Raw genomic sequence first — 17,478 nt, forward strand, 5'->3', positions numbered from 1 at the left:
CAATTGAATATCATCTGCATACATGTGTAATTTGCAATACTGTAAGTATTTTGGCAGATCATAAGTGTATATCGAGAACAAAATGGGTCCGAGGACACTGCCTTGAGGGACACCCGATGTGGTTGCTTTTAACGACTGCATCGTATCATCTAAAAATATTTTTTGACGTCTTCCATTTAAATAACTTTTCATAAATCTCAAAGCACCTTCCTGGAAACCAATATGTTTTAGCTTGATCAGTAAGAGATCAGAATGAACAAGATCAAATGCTTTACTTTGATCGAGCAAAATTAAAATTGAGGGCTTTGACTTATCCATCGCATGAGCTAAATCATCAGTTACGCGCAAGAGAGCTGTCCGAGTGCTATAGTTACCTCTAAAACCAGACTGTATGTCAGGTAGTATATTATTTTGATCCAGAAAATTTACTATTTGCACAGCCAAAAGCTTTTCAAAAAGTTTCGATAATGCGGGCAAAATACTGATTGGGCGCAAATCGCTAAATGATGTAGGTGATGTCACTTTAGGAATGGGAATTACATTTGCAGTTTTCCATATTTTTGGGAATTCGCCAATTCGAATAGATTCATTAAATAAATTTCTGATTGTGTATATGCAATACGGCATTACCAAGTTTAACATTGCAATGGAAATATTATCTGCACCTGATGCGTTAGTTTTTATTGTTCTCAAACTTTTTAGCAAGTCATCGTTCGTTATTTCTTTAAATGAGAACATGGCGCTGCTACTTAAAGGATTGTTGCTATAAAAATTTGCCGTATCCTGATTTATTATACATGAACCTGCAACGCTCAAAATGTAGTTATTTAATTCCTCAGGCTTGCAAAGTGAATCTGGTAATTGATTCTTAATCTTATTTTTAGTATTTATACCCCAGTCTGATAAGTTTTTCCACAGTTTTTTTGTATCACCTTTACAGGTCTCCAAAATATATTTCATGTAAGCTCTTTTTTCACGGTTAATTGCAGCATTTACATAATTTCTCAATTCAACATAGTATTTACGACTTTCATTCGTCCTTTTCTGTAGATATTTTTTGTATGCCTTATTCTTCTCTCTAATCATTAATCTTAAATTGTAAGTTATACCGAGTATCAACCACCAAACCTGGCCATAGGCACATTACACATATTAATAGTTATTTATGTGACAAGCTTAGTAAATTAATCTTTACGGGCGCGCTGGCACTTGTTGGACGAGCGACGTAAGGAGCGAGTCCCACAAGCCAGTAAGCCCAGTATAATTTAACAGCTCCTCTGATATCAAAATCGGCTACTTTTGCTTCTACTTTCTTAGCTAATGATAAATTTGTACGTTTCTTAGAACCAGTTCGTATTTGAGGTTCTTCAAAATTAGAAAGATTTTCTTTTATATGCTTATTCAATGACTTATCAGATTTCTCTGCTACATTGAAAGCTCTATACGAAAAAAGCAAAAGATTCTCAAAGGATGATAATGATTTGGTCGAAAGACAATTATTAATAATGGAACTTAATTTATCTGCAGCTAAATGTCTACAAGCTTTTGGAATTCTTGTAATAGTTGGTAACTGAAGTTTAAAATTAATTAGCAATTTTGTTATTGACTCGGTTGAAGAAGAAGTAGAAGAAGTTGATAGATTATTATCGACATGATACTTATCTACGTGAATTTTCAATCTGTTGTTATCCTTAAATGATGTTGCAGGACATAGAGTACAACGTAATCGTTGAGATCCATCAGGTTGACTATCTTCTGATCCTGATTGTTTCTCATAATCCATGGAAGTAGGTGGAGTTTGATGGATTGTTTCATTTTTCCTTCTTGTTTTATCAATTTTTGAGGAAAATGATTCACACAAAAAAGATTGTCCCATTAGTCCATGGATTCTTGTTCTATGAATTTTAAGACCCTTTTCATTTTTAAAGTTCCTGTTGCACTCTTCACATTGAAAAACTAATTTATCTTCATAAATTGTATTGTGACATTTCTTGACATTTCCGAATTTTTCGTCAAGATTTATTTTAACGTTCGAAGGACCTGCGTCGGTTAAATCTTTATCACTAATTTTCCAGTGGGTAGTTCGTAAACGAAATCTTGAGTCTTGAGGATATTTAAATTCAAAAAAACTATCATTTTCGTCAAGAGAAATATTAGATGATGTTGACATAGGCATGGCATACTGCTTTTTGCCCAAATGTATTCGCAGTAAAGTTGACTGTCTTAACTTTGACATATGTCATCGTAGAGAAGATTTAACAATATCATCTATATTGTAGTTTCACAAGCGATTTACAAATATACAGTGCATTTTTTTTTACTGTTGCCATAGGGAATTGCATGGTAAAACTTGTACCCCCTGTTAACTTTTGTTCTGGTGAAAATATTCAAACCATTTTTGGAACAAAGTTGGAAGATTTTTTAAACTATCGGATAGATTACAATTCAATATCCTAAACTGTCGAAAAAGTTGTGAAAAAATATTTCTAGCGCGCCGGAATAATAGTACGTCGAGCGGCCGCCAGAATAGCGTCCCTGTCGGCTCAACTAGCACCTGAGACCAGGGCCCCATTCCACCAACATTTTTTGAAACTTTGCACTTTGCGCTTTTCACTTTGCCGATATTGAAAAGTGCAAACCTTTTACGTGCCACCAATATTCTTAACCACTATGCAAAAAAGTGTAAATTTTTATGTATTTGCAAAGCCAATTTACTTTTCCTTTGCAAAATATATTGTTGTTGTTGGAACGCAAAGTTGTAAAGTGCATAGTATAAAGTTGCAAAGTCGTTGGTGGAATAGGGCCCTGACCATCTCCACTTTTGACTTTTGTCACTTTCATTTAAAAAATAAATAGCGAGATCTCCTCGACGTTGTGATTAAAATAAATAATAAATTAAAATATAAAACCTAATTTTCGTTTAATTCAACGAAAAGATTAGATTTTGTTGTTAAAAATTTAATTTAAATTTTGAAGGTATTTGAGCAATTACTTTTTGAAACAATTGATGAAAAGTTGCCAAGCAACATTTTGTATATTCCTTAAAATCTGTCAACATCTTATTAGAAAAGTCAAATTGTGTAATAGTTATTTACATAATTAGTGGGATAAAAGCAATATTACAGGACTCGAGTGTGAAGATTGCGGATGACGAGGGCTAACGCCCCAAATTAAAAAAAGGTAAATCTTATCTATTGATTTTCGCCAGTGAAATAAATGAGTTTCATTACTGCACTCAGTGGGATAAGAATTTACTTATCTCTATTTAAAAAAAAAGTTGACTGTCTTAACTTTGACATATGTCATTGTAGAGAAGATTTGACAACATCATCTATTGTAGTTTCACAAGCGATTTACAAATACATACAGGGTGTCCCAAAAATGACGTACTAACGGTGCACTACGGTGTAGAAGAGACTACCGTAAACGTCAGAAAAATGTTTAAAAAATTCTATTGGACTTATTTGCTGATTTGGCGGTCCTTGAAAGTGGCACTTAACAGGAAAATGATTTTGAAATATATGTATTAAATTGTCATGACAGCTACGTCTAGTCGTACATATTATCACAAAGTACAGGATTACTCACTACCAATAGCTAATCCTGCACAATAGTGAATTTAGAAGCTTTGGAAATCGAAAAAAATATTTTAAATACGAGTACATCTTTGTTTACATTGTATTACCGTTAATAATAAAAATAATAATAATTTATTTTTTTGTCTTAAAAATTTTTTACATATTTTTTTCGTGTACATTTAAACATCCTGGATACGGTAGTAAGTAGTTAGTACGCCATTTTTGGGACAGCCTGTATATGGTTTGCTATACTTTTTTCTTAAAACAAAAAAGATGTAGGGCCGCGAATACCAAACTGAATCACCCGGTATAATAACACAATTCACCGAAAGGCTGCTTTAGATGTTCGCAACAAATAATTCGAAAATTCTCTTCACAGCACTGACAAATACCTAATTGATTTTTGTGCACTTGCGGCTGATTATGCATCGAACTTTAAGACAATTTTTGAATAAAACAACAAAGTAAATAAAGAAATGTTATTAGTTCATCAAAATATAGGAATTGATCATTAAAAAAACAGCTGCATTCATTTAAACGAGTAAAGTAGTTTTTTCTCAGTTAGGTTACAATTTCGTTGGAATGGCTGTTAAGTGATTATTTGATTAATATCGTCGAATGATGACGCTTATCGGATTTGTTTTTTTAATTTTTGACACTTTTGTTTTCTAAGAGGTGGATTTTGCAAAAATATCGAATTACAGAATCGAAATTTACTTTGTCCCATTTATTTTGGTCAACGACCTACAACTTTCAGGACAATAACTTAATTTTTTCCACAATAAGTCCGCCATTTTCGGTCCGCTATTTTGAATTTAACAAATCTGCTATCAGATTTGTAATCAGCGACCCCGAAAAGCTTATAGTACATACAGGGTTATTCTAAATGGTTGTAGTCGAAGTAGGCGTGAAAACTGAATGTAAAATTTATGGTTGCCGCTCCACATAAAAAAAGATCAAAATGATGTGAATAAGTGAGTACACACCGTTCACACACGGGAGTTAAATTGGGTGCAAAACAACTCAATATTTTTAAAATTGATTGCAAAACAACTCAATATTTCTGGATTCAAACGTTAATTTAATAAAAATAAATACAGGGTGTCCCCAAAAAAGAAGACGAGTCCATTACAGCCCTTTCACAATGGCGTTAACGTTACGTCGATGTTAAAACGTTAATGTTAACGTTAGATCTAATTACATGTATTTCAGTACTTTTTATAAACTATTTCCGTTGGCTAATGTTAGAATGTAACGTTGAGAATTCAGAACATTTCTAGAACTAACGTTAACGCTAACAATATCATGCAACATTAATTTTCATCATAACGTCATTGTGAACGGTCCACAATGAAATACATGTAATTTAGAATTTCTAGATCTAACGTTAACATTAACGTTTTAACATCGACGTAACGTTAACGCCATTGTGTATGGACCATAACTCCATTATTTATCGGAAGATTTTAATTATCTGTACACCAAATTAAATGGTTGTTAATAGGCTGCAAAATGGCATAATAAATTCAAGCATAGAACCATGGGCTTCAAGGGTAAACTGTCAAAATATTTTTTTTTCGAATTGGATTACATGTTTTTTTTTTAGTAATTCTGATAGATTTTTATTCTGAAAACAACAATGTATCACTATAGTCTGTTTTTTCCTGCAAGGCCCAAGCCGTGGCGGGAAATTTGAAATAAGCCAATAGGATTAGTTAAAAATCGGTAATTTTACAATAAAACAATAAATTAATCCTGCTAGCAGGGGATGTATCTGTCACATGTGTTGTCATTTCTGCTTTTTAAAAATGAGTGAAAAGATCAAAGGCAAACTTACCGTTAATGAGAAACTGATGATTCTTAATGTCTTTAAAGGACTAGAACACGATCATCCTCAGTTTAACAAAACTGTTTTATTAAGCAAGTGTTGCGAATACACAGGTAACATATCTTTTATTCTCTATATTAATGAAGACTAACAGAAATACTTATCTAATAGGTCGTTCTGTGCGAACAGTTAAAAGAGTTTTGGCCGAGGAAAAAAACACTGGCACCCTTAGACCACCGAAAGTACCTCAACGTGAAGATCTTTTAATTTTAGAGGAACATCAAAAATATTTAATACGACGAACTGTACACCAGTTCTTTTTCGATAATCTTCCCCCAACACTAAATTTGATTCATGCCAAGATACAACAAAATGAAGAAATTCCAAAAATGAGCAGATCCAAATTATATAAGATGTTAAAATCTCTAAATTTCACGTGAGTAGACAACAAAATTAGATTTTGATTAATTAAAAGCGTAATCTTTACAATTAACAGATTTATCAAGAGAGGTAGGAAAAGTATATTATTAGATAGAGAGGACATTGTAATGTGGAGAAGAAAATATTTACGTCAAATAAAAGAATTGCGAAAGCAAAAAAAAAACATATATTATTTAGACGAAACATGGGTGAACTCGGGTCATGTCAGATCTAAAATATGGGTAGATCCGAACGTAATGAGCAAAAGAGAGCTGTTTAACCAAGATTTGTTAGCCGGGTTAAAAAAATAGTGGTACACATTGGAAACGAGAAAGGTTTTGTTAACAAGGGGTTGTTAGTTTTTGAAGGAATTAAATGTGGAGATTATCACGACGAGATGAATTCTGAAAAATTCGAAGCTTGGTTCACTAAAATCTTAAGTTTGATTCCTCAGAACTCAGTAGTAGTATTAGATAATGCTCCATACCATAGTAGAGTTTTAGAAAAATGGCCAACTTCAGCATGGCGAAAAGAACAAATTAAAGAATTTTTGGAAATAAAACAAATTCCTTTTGAAAATAATTTACTCAAATGTGAACTGTTAGATTTGGCATCTCTTCATAAGCCAGTCCAGCCACTTTATGCAGTTGAGGAATTAGCAGCAGCGCATAACGTCAAAATTCTGAGAACTCCTCCCTACCACTGCGAACTCAATCCAATAGAAATGATTTGGGTTCAAGTAAAAGGTTATGTGGCTGCTAACAACAAAACATTTAAGTTGGAAGACGTTAGATTGTTGCTAGAGAAAGGTATCCAGAATGTAACACCAGAGAGGTGGGAAAAGTGCGTGCAACACGTAATTAAAGAAGAAGACAAAATGTGGAACTTGGATGGCTTAATGGAAACTGTTGTGGAACCATTAATTATAAATTTACGAGATTCCTCTAATGATAGTTCAGATATGAACATATCTGATAATAGTGACATAAATTAGTTTGAATCGGTTGTCCGTTTGTTTGAATTTAAAAGTTTTTTTTAAATCAATAATGAATTTCTTGTTGCTTTAATGCTTGAAACTCTTCATTTTTATTATTTTTCACATTACTGTTTTAACCCCTTGAAACCAACAACCAGTTATACAATGTGTTTTTCCGATTGCTTAACTTTTCCCTTGCAATATCCTACGAATTTTCAATATTTTAGCGGTGTAACTTGTACTGGGCCTTGCAGGAAAAAACAAAGTTTAGTATACACTTAAATACCCGAAATTCACAAAAAAAAAGTAAAAAAACTAAACGCTACTATCGTCTATGTTCCTTTTTGCGCTAAACATTGGTGGCATATCTGCGCAATCCCCCATGTTATTATTTGTCATTTGTTATTCCAGCTACCTTAATTTGGTTATTACATTGTAACACAATGCATTTTGATATCTTTTCGCTTGGTGCTCGTCATTTGTTTCTAAAGTTAGTGTTATTTTTTTATGTGAAGTTATACTTGTGGACTTATGGACTTATGGACTCATCTTTTTTTTTTGGGGGACACCCTGTAAAAATCTCATCACCGCACTTGTCACCTAAAAAATGACAGTGACAGCGACAAAACTGACAGTTCACATGAAAGCGGCAAAAATGTAATAACATGGGCATGGCCTACTTCGACTACAATCATTTAGGATAACCCTGTACTTTCAGGACAATAACTTATTTTTTTTTCAAAATACATCCGCCACTTTTGGTCTGCCATTTTGAATTTGATCAATCTGATATCAAATTCGTAATCAGCGACCCCAAAAATCTTACAGTACATAAAGGTGTTCCAGAATTCGCTCCCCAGAGAAAAAACGAAAAATCTTTATAAAAGGACAAAGAAATAATCCCAAAGAAAATTTTTTCTATTTTGAACAATATTCAAGAAAAGAACATTTTAATCCCACCAATCAAAGCGTGTTAAGCCATCCAGGTCCATTTCCCGTAATTGTTCCTAGGTTGCATATTTTATTACGTTTTCAATAAACTATGAAACTTTTGAGAAACGTCAGTGTCAAAATTTCATTCCAATCCCTTCAAATCGCATTAGTATAGTCCAATTTTTACCCATTTGCGATGACGTCATTATCTAGTAACTTTACGTATGTTTAAGCTAGGATCAGAAACAAATTTGAATTGATCACAAATAAGTATAAATGTGTCAAATTTGTTGACAATTGCTTCGAAATGTTATGTTTGTAATCAATGTAATAAGTGAAAGAAATAAAAAATTGTCAAATGGACAGAAGCATAAAATAACCTCAAAGTGACCATCAATAAATAAACGTGCCTTTTTTTTTGTTTTTTTCTGTTTCTGTCGTTTCTATAAAGAGAAAGCGAGCAAGGAAATCGTGACGTCACCTCAAAAGGGTAAAAATTGGACTATACCGCAGTCGTGGTCAACCGTCCTCTTTCATCATGTATTGGCCATACAGCGGATTATGTGGAAATGTTGATAATAATTTACGGAGAATGTGGAAATGTTGATAATAATTTACGGAGAATGTGGAAATGAAGAAAATTCACATGCTCTATTTTCAATAGCAACAATTTTATATAGAACTAGCTGACCCGGCGAACTTCGTACCGCCTCAGAATCAATAAATGTTGTGTTAACTTATTAGCTGAATTGAATTAAGTTTTTTTATTAAGATAAAATGAATAATCAAAATGAAGGAGATTATTGGTATTCACGTCACGTGATGTGCAAAACTAATTATGCATTTAAGTACGTCAACTGTCTGTAATTATTTAAATGCTACCCCAAGTAATGCTACGTCACGGGGGAAGCTGTTTTAGGGTTGAACATTTATTGCTGTGCGGCATACCTAACCTCGAAACTATCAAACAAGTGAACAGTGCGTCCAAACCATCAAACCAACAAACCAGTGGAACAAAATCTTCATCTACAAAATGTTTCCAACAAACACGCATATGCTTAGTAACTCTCTTTCCAATTTTTAATTTAATTTTCCATATTTTCTTCCCGTCAAATGTTGACTACATCCCAACCAAACTCATTAAAATATTCAATCCGTTTATGGTGATTGTTAATTCTGGATTATTTTTATACAGTGAATTTTTTTATCAATGAACCATAGAGATATATATATATAAATAAAGTATAAACTTTATTTCGCGTCAATTGCTAATTTCAAAATTATTTTTCGGACATGAAATAAAGTTTACACCATGTCAGTTCCTATGGTTCATTGATAAAAAATTCACTGTATAGTTAGTTACAACTCGGGACACAGCAATTTGCTCTACTACTCATTATACTCTCACTTCTTGCAAATGAATTTACCGAAAAAACTAAATTTTTCAGTACTCTATCAATGAATTGTCGTAAATTCATCGGAGTTAATCACATATATACAGGTGCGATACACTGAATATGTGAATAAACCCATTTCTAGCGTTAGCCATGACATAGCAGCGGGTATGTTCGCAATTTTTGCAGGGATGTTGGCCTTGTAGGGTCCTTTGATGGTTGATATAAACGCGGATTAAAAAAAAAAAAAAAACAAAATTGCAAGCGGACAAATCCGGAGAGCGGGCTCTCTACTACAAATTGCCCCTTTTTGAGGTGAGACTCCAGTTCTTCGTCTTGTCACACTCCCGGTTTGTCTGAAATCATGGTCTGAACGTAGTGACCCATGTAACAATTGATTTCTGGTTCGGGACACGACCCAACATTGAAGCAATTTCGGAAGGGTTGCGATCACAGAAAATCAGTTTGAAAAGTAGACCTCGATGGCAAACGCAGGCTTTCCACTCTTCCAACGCATGATGGCAGCTGACAGGGGTAGGGAACAAATCTTGAAAACCACGGCTTCCGAATGAGACCATTCGCGTTCCATTACCACCCCTACAGTCTGAATAGCGCGCATTTCGAAAAAGGAAGTTATGTTGTCGCACCCTGTACAATGCAAAAGTAGGTGTTGTTGATCACCATTGATCACACTTGGTGTTAAAACTCAGCTGACGTTAAATCTCAATTAAGTTGAAATTGTCGATGTGCGCACAATGACAGATTGTGACAGATGACATAACCTTTCAAAATGAATTTTCTTCATAATTTTTTTTTCGTTAGTTATTCGATGTTTTAACAGTTATTCTGCTAATCGGGGCGGAGACAAATCCAACAATATAAAGATCTTAAGAATCTGTCCAGCCGTTCTTGAGTTATAAATAGCGTAACTAACCCGACTTTGTTTTATATATATAAGATGATCAAAAGTCTTTGGATCGCGATAGCTATGAAATGTAAAAACCAATTATAGAATTATTTACTTCTACTGCCCGTAGTTTTTATGTGTACTTCAAAGTTGCGCTAATCTCTACATCCAATTACCATTGTCACCACGATTTCCATTACTGTAGTAGTATGATTTAATAATAAAAATTTTATGTTCTCTTTGGAACATTTTGAATTATAACCTACTAACTTGAAAGTAAATGTCAAAAACAATTGAAATAAATAATTTCATAGATAGCTTGCTATCTGATCAACCCTGATCCAAAGACTTTTTGATCATACGACATAAATTTGTGGGCTGGTCTTTTAGGGAATCGTGTGGTATGTCTTCAATAGAAATTAGTTTACATGTCACCTAACTGCCCTCTTTAGGTAGGACATTTTGAATTTCCTGTACGATTAACAGGAGACATTTACGCAGAATTTTTGAATACAGAACTTCCCAATTTGTTTGAAGACATTCCACTTCTTTTTTGTGCTAACGGCTGGTTTCAACACGACGGCGCACCACCACACTTCAGTCGACAATTTCGAGAAATTTTGGATAAGAATAACTCAAGCGTCGTGTTCAGGGAGCTTTGGCCACAGTTACTCCTGAAATGATTACGAATTCTAAACTGATTCTTTTGCGACGGGCACGATTATGCTTGCAAATGAATGTTAAACTTTTTGTCCTGTTTTTTCAGGACAATCTTAGGTGCATTAGAATAAACAAGGTTGTTTTCAGAACCGCCATTGGTTGTTTTATTAAAAAAAATTATTAGGATTTATCAGTACTCAATGCTTGATTGATATGACACCTATAACAGTCTAGGTCGTCATTCAAAATTATCAGACCGAGGCCGTTATTTTTGCTGCCGTTGCTACGGTTACGGCACAAATGACAACTAAATTTAATTTTTGAAGTAAAGAGAAATGTCAGTCTTACAAATAAATCATCGTTAAATGTTAAGTATATGTATTGGTATAAAGAAAACGATAATAGCTATGTATGCAGCAAGGGCGTTACAACGATGATTACGCCCGAAGAACGATGAATCCAGCTCGAGGGCTTTAGCCCGAGAGATGGATATCGTTCGATGTAATCATTCGGTGACGCCGTGGTGCATACAAGATTTTATTTTTCACTAGACGTGTTCTTAAAAAAAAAAATTGGCATCTTTGCAATTTTGAATTGATGAGGGCGTTATGAAGTCATTACGCCCGCTTATTCTTATTACGCCCTGTATTATTCCCCGGTTGTTATGGACATGTTTACGTATTTCGTATCCAAGGACATACGGCCGATATGGATATAACAGACTCGGTTGATTATAAAATCTCGGCTCCGCCTCGATTTTACAATATCTCAACCTCGTCTGTTATATAATCCATATCGGCCTAATACCGTTATACTGGGTACCCCAAAATTCGCGGAACAACGTAGTAGTACGTTGTTAAGTAGGAATCATTAATATAGCAGGTAAAAATGTTTAAAAAAATCAATCTTCTAAAGAGAAATGTCAGTCTTACAAATAAATCATCGTTAAATGTTAAGTATATGTATTGGTATAAAGAAAACGATAATAGCTATGTATGCAGCAAGGGCGTTACAACGATGATTACGCCCGAAGAACGATGAATCCAGCTCGAGGGCTTTAGCCCGAGAGATGGATATCGTTCGATGTAATCATTCGGTGACGCCGTGGTGCATACAAGATTTTATTTTTCACTAGACGTGTTCTTAAAAAAAAAAATTGGCATCTTTGCAATTTTGAATTGATGAGGGCGTTATGAAGTCATTACGCCCGCTTATTCTTATTACGCCCTGTATTATTCCCCGGTTGTTATGGACATGTTTACGTATTTCGTATCCAAGGACATACGGCCGATATGGATATAACAGACTCGGTTGATTATAAAATCTCGGCTCCGCCTCGATTTTACAATATCTCAACCTCCTCTGTTATATAATCCATATCGGCCTAATACCGTTATACTGGGTACCCCAAAATTCGCGGAACAACGTAGTAGTACGTTGTTAAGTAATCATTAATATAGCAGGTAAAAATGTTTAAAAAAATCAATCTTCTTTTTTGTGGAAGATATAGACCTTTTCGTTACACTAAATGTGGCAAGATTTACAAACATTCTATGCATCCCAATAGTCTGCAAATATTTCATTTTTGTTGTATCCATGGAAATGAGAGGGAAAAATCAGAGCGATGTTGTCCTACGTTATTTTAGGTAAAACGAATATAAAATTACTACTTGAAAATGCTGGAAATAAAGAAGAAAATAATTGCAAACCTGATCACAATCGTTCAGAATTATTAGGCCACTGGGTAGTAAAAGACAAATAGACCAAATCTTTTTTAATATTTAAAATAAATGAGATCAAAGCTGCACATTTTGAGCCCCCATATCTTCAAATCTAAGAGGTATAGGATTTTTTTATTATTTTTCTCGTTATCTTCTAACATGAGTTGACATTGCCTCATTGAGTTGTTCCGCGAATTTTGGGCCACCCAGTATACTATACAGGTGGTCCCGATATAACCTGCCAAAAAAATTCTGGGTCATTAGAAGGATTTAAATGTTAAGTATATTTATTGGTATAAAGAAAACGATAATAGCTATGTATGCACCAAGGGCGTTACAACGATGATTACGCCCGAAGAACGATGAATCCAGCTCGAGGGCTTTAGCCCGAGAGATGGATATCGTTCGATGTAATCATTCGGTGACGCCGTGGTGCATACAAGATTTTATTTTTCACTAGACGTGTTCTTAAAAAAAAAAATTGGCATCTTTGCAATTTTGAATTGATGAGGGCGTTATGAAGTCATTACGCCTAAGGTACTATATCTTTAGAAGGTAGCGCCATTCCGCTCCACAATTTTTCGCCCCGAAATTAAAAGAGATGGCATTATCGACAAATCCTGTGAGTGTGACAAAGATAGAATCTGTTTGACTCGATACAAACATCCCTTAAAATTGTGTATAATTCTATGTTTGTCACACTCACAGGATTTATCGATAATGCCATCTCTTTTAATTTCGAGGCGAAAAATTGTGGAGCGGAATGGCGCTACCTTCTAAAGATATAGTACCTTAATTACGCCCGCTTATTCTTATTACGCCCTGTATTATTCCCCGGTTGTTATGGACATGTTTACGTATTTCGTATCCAAGGACATACGGCCGATATGGATATAACAGACTCGGTTGATTATAAAATCTCGGCTCCGCCTCGATTTTACAATATCTCAACCTCGTCTGTTATATAATCCATATCGGCCTAATACCGTTATACTGGGTACCCCAAAATTCGCGGAACAACGTAGTAGTACGTTGTTAAGTAATCATTAATATAGCAGGTAAAAATGTTTAAAAAAATCAATCTTCTTTTTTGTGGAAGATATAGACCTTTTCGTTACACTAAATGTGGCAACATTTACAAACATTCTATGCATCCCAATAGTCTGCAAATATTTCATTTTTGTTGTATCCATGGAAATGAGAGGGAAAAATCAGAGCGATGTTGTCGTACGTTATTTTAGGTAAAACGAATATAAAATTACTACTTGAAAATGCTGGAAATAATGAAGAAAATAATTGCAAACCTGATCACAATCGTTCAGAATTATTAGGCCACTGGGTAGTAAAAGACAAATAGTCCAAATCTTTTTTAATATTTAAAATAAATGAGATCAAAGCTGCACATTTTGAGCCCCCATATCTTCAAATCTAAGAGGTATAGAATTTTTTTATTATTTTTCTCGTTATCTTCTAACATGAGTTGACATTGCCTCATTGAGTTGTTCCGCGAATTTTGGGCCACCCAGTATACTATACAGGTGGTCCCGATATAACCTGCCAAAAAAATTCTGGGTCATTAGAAGGATTTAACAAGTCCAAAAAACCCCTTTTCATTAGGTCCAAAATAAGGCGGATAAATTAACCCCTATCCACACCCATTCGACGCTGCTGACCACAAAAATACGTACCTACTCAGGAATTAATTGTTGCTGTTTGTAAGGATGACAGTGTCTAAGCAACATAGGTACCTGAATCGTTTATGACAAATCTCAAATCTGACAAACCAAATCAAATTAATGACATTTATTTTAAAACGCTGTACACTGTGTGCGTGTTAATTCACCAGCTTATTTAGGTACAAAAGCTGATTTTGTAGACTGAAATGAATGAGTAATAAATAAAGTGGTGTTCCTCAATGTGTAATAAATGTAGAGATAGTGTGTGCAAAATTGTGGAAGAACTGTATAATAAGAGTATCGTCTTAATTGTGGTTAAATAGCCAAAATAATGTATTGAATAAATTTATTTACACTTTACATATTCGTACTTCAACTCTAACTGAGAATATCTACTAACTAATGAAAGGTAAACTAGATTAGAAAAATTATTTTATAATAAATGTTCTGTGTGCCTTCCGTTGGCATTTAAGCACATTTGAGTACGCCGGTACCAATTTTCATAAACAGAATTCAGCATTTCTGGGTTTTTACGAATCTGGTTCGCGGGGTCTGTTACGCGTTTCTGGAGTTGGCCTTTTGTATTTATTTCAACTTCGTAGACCAAATCTTTCGTGTAGCCCCAAAAATTAAAATTCAGAGGGGACGCCATCGTATTGGAATCAGTCAGAACCAACCTCACATAAGTGCAGATGTAGCTCCACAAAAGTACAACGGGACGGAAGGACTCCTCCAGGAAAACGTTCGCCGTATGGTCGCCTTGCCGGTCTTGAATTACCACGTGTTTCGCCATAGAGTAAATGCAAATGGGCGTATTCTTGTTTTGTGAATTTCATAACTTTTTGAAGGATTCGTAAATTTATAATTAAACTTAACAAATGTCATAGGTGTTACAGGTACCGTTGCTAAAGAAATTGCAGCCAAGTAACCAGAATTACCTTTTCGGCCTCCCAATCTGGGAAATATAGCGTTACCTTACACTTTAGGTCAAGGGAGGTGCGATTTCCCGTACAATGTCAAAAATTTCTAGTGGAATGTGGGAAAAATCTGGTGGAGTACGGGAAAAATGTGCGGACACCGTTGATTTATTCTTTTCACAGTTAATTTAAAATTAAAGTGTCCATACGTTACTTTAATTTAGTGTAAAAAAAAAGACATTTCCCTGTATAATTTTTCCGATAAATGTGTTTGTTTAATTTATATCGATCGAAAAAGAAAATAATCGTAACAGGGAAAATACAACCTATTGGGTTGGAAGCTTTATATGTCAAAAAGTTTGACAATTGTCAGGTATTGCATAAATATCTGCAAAATAGCACAATAAAACAAAACCACAGAAGTTGATATATGGTTTTGTGTACCTACTTTATCCAGTACTAGCTGTTAGTGCTAAAGTGCAACTGGAAAATAAAAATCTACAAAACATTCTAACCCCAAAATCTTGTATTCACCTGAAGAAAGATGATTCGTTTTCACCAGGAAGTAGTGGTTAAGTACAAGACATTTTAATAATTTGCAACATTATTAACATAATTTATTTTGTAAAATTACAGTTGTAAACATTATTGTTACAATTCTCCACTTTAGAGAACAATGCAGAAACAATTTGGTAACTGTCAGCTTTATTACTTCTGGGTTGAATGTCAATATGTTGTACTGGTGCTTCTCTTACGGTACTGATGATGGAATTCTCAATGTTGGATGGTTACATTGGAAGCAACTGCTAAAAATTTAAGTAGATTAAAGCACTGTATCGAAGTTTGTGACACAACTCACCATTGTTTGAGGAGCTGTAGCTGCAACATAGTACATTTTGTTTTTGATGTTGAAGGAAGGCCATCAGTCATCACGAATCATTTTAGGAACTTCAATCTTGTGTCCATAGGGCAATCAAGGTTCAAATATTTGTCAGTTTTATTTGAAATTGTATTAATATCAATTTAACCTGACTTCCATATATTTCTTCACAGTTTCAACCCAGTTTGGATTGGTAATGGCAAACGATCTACAAATATTGGTTTTTGTGTCAGTTATCAATATAATATCTTCTCTTGACATTTTCCATTTTCAGAGTATATAACTCCTTTCGGAGACAGGCACCACAAACACCTATTAATAAAACTGTCTGTAATAAAATATGGTTTATTAAAAATTTGTGAATTAAAGAATAGTTATTACATACTTTCGTGAGAAAAAATTGTCCTATGTAACGTTGTTTCGATTTTTGTGGTAATAAATCAGAATTTAGTCCTGCCACTAGTTGTACTGCCTCTGGTGTCACATTTAACTCGCTCTATATTATATACTAGACATTTTTTTCACTCGATTAATACACCAAAATCAAATTTTGAAGCACGACCGTGAAAATTTAGCCGGCAAATAATTTATTAGGAAAAAAACAAATGAGCGGTCACGGTCGTCAAGGAATTGATTCCACAACATTCTATTCTTTATTGACGATGTCAAATTCTACAATAAAATTAGTCTTGATTTTTAAAAGATTTAATATTTTGGTCAGCCGAAAAGTCTAATACAAATGTCGTACGGGACGTATTTTCCGGCCCTCCAACTAATCAGGCACTCGGCTGCGCCATCGTGCCCGAAACCAGTTGTCGTGCCGGAAAATTCACATCCCGTACTCTAATGTAAATAACTATTTCAAAACCGATTAACTCATTAGCGTACAGCAAATTTTGACCAAATTTTCAATTATTTTTATCTCGAAAACGAAAAGACTTATTAGAAACATTTTTTGTGTATGAGTTCTACGTCACCTATTACTGGATTTCTTCTGGCAGGTTATATCGGCACCACCCTGTATATGATCTATGGTGAATGTGACATCTTGAATGACATCTGCTTTAACCTAACATGTTGATCTTGACACTTGGGCAGAAATGTCATTCTGACAATGTGATAACACAGGGTGATGAAAAAAAAGTACCCACGACTGAAACTTAAATGTTCTTTTCTGTCGATGGATTGTGAAAATCAACACAAAAATGGTCTAAAAACATTCTTTTAAAAGTTAAACAGCTTTCCTAACAGTACAAATTTGCAATATTGCACTTTTTTCTTCTAAAAAATATTATATTCACGTAGGTACTGGGCCGTATCTAAGAAACCAATACTGATGACAGGTACGGTCACCTGCATAAAAGTAAAGCTGTCATGTGGATATGAATCAAAATTTTAATTTAGAATAAATTGAATAAAAAGGTAAATGTTTCAATTATAATAGCTGGTCGAAATTTCTCCCACCAACTTCAATGCACATTGCTGCTCTTCGAACAATGGTCTCTTGAACCCTTTGAAGCATAGGGACATTTATGGTATTAATTGCTGCGTTGATTCTTTCTGTTAATTCCTCTAAGTTAGCTAGCGG

At 34.3% G+C, this 17,478-nt stretch overlaps 1 protein-coding gene and 2 long non-coding RNA genes across 10 annotated transcripts in view; 2 read left to right on the top strand and 1 right to left on the bottom strand.

Moving 5' to 3' along the window:
* LOC138141307 (inositol polyphosphate-4-phosphatase type I A) overlaps positions 1-17,478 on the top strand; it is a 210,560-nt gene that overhangs the window by 122,298 nt on the left and 70,784 nt on the right. The window lies entirely within an intron of this gene.
* Positions 1,109-16,274, top strand: LOC138141319 (uncharacterized). The gene is made up of 5 exons (XR_011163075.1): positions 1,109-5,519; positions 5,578-5,842; positions 5,903-15,581; positions 15,647-15,988; positions 16,064-16,274. It is a non-coding gene; the product is annotated as an uncharacterized lncRNA (long non-coding RNA).
* On the bottom strand, positions 15,615-16,774 carry LOC138141324 (uncharacterized). The gene is made up of 3 exons (XR_011163082.1): positions 16,276-16,774; positions 15,870-16,218; positions 15,615-15,816 (listed from the first exon to the last, which is right to left on the bottom strand). It is a non-coding gene; the product is annotated as an uncharacterized lncRNA (long non-coding RNA).

The sequence above is a fragment of the Tenebrio molitor genome, chromosome 1, assembly GCF_963966145.1.
Source record: "Tenebrio molitor chromosome 1, icTenMoli1.1, whole genome shotgun sequence".
NCBI classification, from domain to species: Eukaryota; Metazoa; Arthropoda; class Insecta; order Coleoptera; family Tenebrionidae; genus Tenebrio; species Tenebrio molitor.